Consider the following 5,403-nt stretch of genomic DNA (forward strand, 5'->3'; position numbering starts at 1 on the left):
ACACCAATGGAGATAATCATCCATATAGAAAATTAATAAAAAATCAGGCCTTAAATGATACATTAGCTCAAATAGACTTCAGTGATATTTATAGAGTACTCATCCAAAGGACAAAAGATGACGCTGTGAAAGTGCTGCACTCATTATGTTAGCAAATTTGGAAAACTCAGCAGCGGCCACAGGACTGGAAAAGGTCAGTTTTCATTCCAATCCCAAAGAAAGGCAACACCAAAGAATGCTCAAACTACTGCACAATTGCACTCATCTCACACGCTAGTAAAGTAATGCTCAAAATTCTCCAAGCCAGGCTTCAGCAATACATGAACTGTGAACTTCCAGGTGTTCAAGCTGGTTTCAGAAAAGGCAGAGGAACCAGAGATCAAATTGCCAACATCCACTGGATCATGGAAAAAACAAAAGAGTTCCAGAAAAACATCTATTTCTGCTTTATTGACTATGCCAAAGCCTTTGACTGTGTGGATCACAATAAACTGTGGAAAATTCTGAAAGAGATGGGAATACCAAACCACCTGACCTGCCTCTTGAGAAACCTATATGCAGGTCAGGAAGCAACAGTTAGAACCGGACATGGAACAACAGACTGGTTCCTAATAGGAAAAGGAGTACATCAAGGCTGTATATTGTCACCCTGCTTATTTAATTTATATGCAGAGTACATCATGAGAAATGCTGGGCTGGAAGAAGCACAAGCTGGAATCAAGATTGTCAGGAGAAATATCAATAACCTCAGATATGCAGATGACACCATCCTTATGGCAGAAAGTGAAGAAAAACTAAAGAGCCTCTTGATGAAAGTGAAAGAAGAGAGTGAAAATGTTGGCTTAAAGCTCAACATTCAGAAAACTAAGATCATGGCATCCAGTACCATCACTTCATGGGAAATAGATGGGGAAACAGTGGAAACAGTGGCTGACTTTATTTTTCTGGGCTGCAAAATCACTGCAGATGGTGATTGCAGCCATGAAATTAAAAGACGCTTACTCCTTGGAAGGAAAGTTAAGACCAACTTAGACAGCATATTAAAAAGCAGAGACATTACTTTGCCAACAAAAGTCCATCTAGTCAAGGCTATGGTTTTCCCAGGGGTCATGTATGGATGTGAGAGTTGGACTATAAGGAAAGCTGAGTGCTGAAGAATTGATGCTTTTGAACTGTGGTGTTGGAGAAGACTCTTGAGAGTCCCTTGGACTGCAAGGAGATCCAAGCAGTCCATCCTAAAGGAGATCAGTCCTGGGTGTTCATTGGAGGGACTGATGTTGAAGTTGAAACTCCAATACTTTGGCCACTTGATGCAAAGAGCTGACTCATTTGAAAAGACCCTGATGCTGGGAGAGATTGAGGGCAGGAGGAGAAGGGGACGACAGAGGATGAGATGGTTGGATGGCATCACCGACCCAATGGACATGGGTTTGGGTGGACTCCAGGAGTTGATGATGGACAGGGAGGCCTGGCATACTGCAGTTCATGGGGTCGAAAAGAGCCGGACACGACTGAGCGACTGAACTGAACTGAACTGAAAATCCAAAGGAAACAGAACACACTTTCTTCCAATGAGCACATGGAATATTCTCCAGGAAAGATCACATTTGACCACAAATCAAGCCTTGATAAATTTAACAAAGTTGAAAGCATATCAAGAATCTTTTCCAACTACAATGCTATGAGATTAGAAATCATATTACAGGGACAAAAAAAACTGAAAAAACACAAACACTAAAAGCTAAAACAAAATGTTATTAAGCAACCAGTGGATCAGTGAAAAAAATCAAAAAGGAAATTTAAAAAATACCTAGACAATTGACAATGAAAACATGATGATCCCAGAAATATGAAACATAGCAAAAGCAGTTCTAAGAGGGAAATTTATAGCAATGCACTCTAACCTCAAGAAACAGGAAAAATATCAAATAAACAACCTAAACTCACACCTAAACCAACTAGAGAAAGAAGAACAAACAAACCCCAAAGTTAGTGGAAGGAAAGAAATCATAAAGATCACAACAGAATTAAATGAATAGAAACAAAGAAAATAAAAGCAAAGATCCATGAACTAAAAGTGAGTTCTTTGAGAAAATAAACAAAATTGATTAATCTTTAGCAAGACTCCTCAAGAAAAAAAAGGGGTGGGGGAGGACTCAAACCAATAAAATAGAAGTTACAAGGGACACCACAGAAATACAACAGTATGGCAATGAAATGGACAACGTAGAAGAAACTGACAAATTCTTACAAAGGTACAGCTTTTCAAGAAAAACCAGGGAGAAACAGAATATATGAACAGAACAATTACTAGTACTGAAATTGAAACTGTGATTAATAATCCCCCAACAAACAAAAGTCCAGGAGAGATAACTTCACAGGTGAATTCTATCAAATATTTAGAGAAGAGTTAACACCTACCCTTTAGAAACTCTTCCAAAAAATTGTAGAGGAAGGGACTTACCTGGTGGTCTAGTGGTTCAGACTCTGTGCTTCCACTGCAGAGGGCTCGGGTTCCATCTCTGGTCGTGGAACTAAGATCCCACACGCCATACAGTGTACACACACACAAAAAAAAGCAATAAAAAATTATAGAGGAAAGAACACTCCCAAGCTCATACTATGATGCCACCATCCCTCAGATACCAAAACCAGACAAACATCAGTTCAGTTCAGTTCAGTTCAGTACCTCAGTCATGTCTGACTCTGCGACCCTATGAATCACAGCACGCCAGGCCTCCCTGTCCATCACCAACTCCCGGAGTTCACTCAAACTCATGTCCATTGAGTCGGTGATGCCATCCAGCCATCTCATCCTCTGTCGTCCCCTTCTCCTCCTGCCCCCAATCCCTCCCAGGATCAGAATATTTTCTAATGAGTCAACTCTTTGCATGAGGTGGCCAAAGTATTGGAGTTTCAGCTTTAGCACCATTCCTTCCAAAGAACACCCAGGGCTGATGTCCTTTAGAATGGACCGGTTGGATCCCCTCAGGCCAATATCACTGATGAACATAGATACAAAAATCTACAACAAAATAGTAGCAAACTGAATCCAACAACATATAAAAGGATCATACACTATGATCAAATGGGATTTATACAAGGTATGAAGAATTTTTCAACATCCACATATCAACCACTGTGATACACCACAACAACAAATTAAATTTTTCTTTTAAATCTCAAACAATGCAGAAAAGGCTTTTAATAAAATTCAACACAGGTTTATGATTAAAAACACTTCAGAAGATGGGCTTAGAGGGAAACTACCTCAACATAATGGGCTTCCTTGGAGGCTCAGTTGGTGAAGAATCCTCCTACAATGCAGGAGACACAGGTTTGATCCATTGGTCAGGAAGATCCCCTGGAAAATTAAATGGCTACCCACTCCAGTATTCTTTCCTGGAGATTTCCATGGACAGAGGAGCCTGGAAGGCTGCAGTCCATGGGGTCACAAAGAGTGAACATAACTTAGTGACTGAAAAACAACAAAAGGTTTTTCAGAGTTTTCTGTCTAAGGAGTAAGCATCTTTTAGTGTCATGGCTGCAGTCACTGTTCACAATGACTTTGGAGACCAAACTCAGAAAACTTGTCACTGCTTCCATTTTTTTCCCCTTCAGTTTGCATGAAGTGATTGAACCAGATGCCATGATCTTAGTTTTTTTTTTAAGTTGAGTTTCAATCCAGCTTTTACACTCTCCTCTTTTACCCTCACACTGTTCATGGGGTTCGCAAGGCAAGAATACAGAAGTGGTTTGCCATTCCCTTCTCCAGTGGACCACATTTTGTCAGAACTCTCCACGATGACCCATCCATCTTGGGTGGCCCTACACGACATGGCTCATAGTTTCATTGAGTTAGACAAATAGGAAAAGGAGTAAGTCAAAACCGTATATTGTCACCCTGCTTATTTAACTTACATGCAGAGAACATCATGAGAAATTCTGGGCTGGAGGAAGCTCAACCTGGAATCAAGACTGCCGGGAGGAATATCAATAACCTCAGATATGCAGGTGACACCACCCTTATGGCAGAAAGTGAAGAAGAACTAAAGAGTCTCTTGATGAAAGTGAAAGAGGAGAGTGAAAAAGTTGGCTTAAAGCTCAGCATTCAGAAAACTAAGATCATGGCATCTGGTCCCATCACTTCATGGCAAATAGATGGGGAAACAGTGGCAATAGTGGCTGACTTTATTTTGGGGGGCTCCAAAATCACTGCTGATGATGACTGCAGCCATGGAATTAAAAGACGCTTACTCCTTGGAAGAAAAATTATGATCAACCTAGATAGCATATTAAAAAGCAGAGACATTACTTTGCCAACAAAGTCCATCTAGTCAAAGCTATGGTTTTTCCAGGGGTCATGTATGGATGTGAGAGTTGGACTGTGAAGAAAGCTGAGCACCGAAGAATTGATGCTTTTGAACTGTGGTGTTGGAGAAGACTCTTGAGAGTCCCTTGGACTGCAGGGAGACCCAACCAGCCCGTCCTGAAGGAAATCAGTCCTGAATATTCATCAGGAGGACTCGTGCTGAAGCTGAAACTCCAATACTTTGGTCACCTGATGTGAAGAACTGACTCATTTGGAAAGACCCTGATGCTGGGAAAGATTGAAGTTGGGAGGAGAAGGGGACAACAGAGGATAAGACTGCTGGATGGCATCACCAACTCAATGTGCATGAGTTTGAGTAAACTCTGGGAGTTGGTGATGGACAAGGGGGCCTGGCATGCTGCAGTCCATGGGGCTGCAAAGAATCGGACAGGACTGAGCGACTGAAATGAACCGAACCGAACTTTTACCCTCATCAAGAAGCTCTTTAGTTCTTCTCCACTATCTGCCATTAGAGTGGCATCTGCAAATCTGATATTGATATATTGATATTTCTCCCAGCAGTAATGATTTCAGTTCATGATTAATCCAGACTGGCATTTCACATGATGTACTCTGCATATCAGTTAAATAAGCAGAGTGACAACATACACCCTAGTTGTTCCCCTTTCCCAACTTTGAACCAGTTAGAAATTGCACCACATGCCACTTTAACTAAAAGCAAAAGATTGTATTTTCTTGAGTAGTGTGTTGTTACAGAACAAACAATAAAAAAAAAAAATTTGTTTTCTGCTCTTTCCTAGAATAGTCCTTATGTCTCTCCAGTTCCGTTTTTTAGAAATGACTGAAGACTGTGTAGCTTACTCTAAGGTCATTCAGAGGTCATGTACATGACAAAGTCCTATGCTAGTTTCACAGAATCACAAAGGACAAACACATTCAGAAAGTAAATCTTTAAACAGATTTAATGTTCATCAGGTAGATATCTTTGGTAAATAATTTTCTCTATAACTTTGCTAAAAAGCAACCACCCCATGCTTTCAAAAGGACTAGGGAAACTGATTCCATTGCTC

General features: G+C 40.6%; 1 long non-coding RNA gene across 1 annotated transcript in view; it reads right to left on the reverse strand.

Annotated features, from left to right (window-relative positions):
* Positions 1-5,403, reverse strand: part of LOC138084518 (uncharacterized) — a 32,677-nt gene that overhangs the window by 26,664 nt on the left and 610 nt on the right. Inside the window, exon 2 of the long non-coding RNA XR_011145205.1 lies at positions 2,465-2,534. This is a non-coding gene — a long non-coding RNA (uncharacterized lncRNA). The remainder of the gene's footprint in view (positions 1-2,464; positions 2,535-5,403) is intronic.

This window comes from Capricornis sumatraensis, chromosome 8 (genome assembly GCF_032405125.1).
Source record: "Capricornis sumatraensis isolate serow.1 chromosome 8, serow.2, whole genome shotgun sequence".
Classification (NCBI taxonomy): Eukaryota; Metazoa; Chordata; class Mammalia; order Artiodactyla; family Bovidae; genus Capricornis; species Capricornis sumatraensis.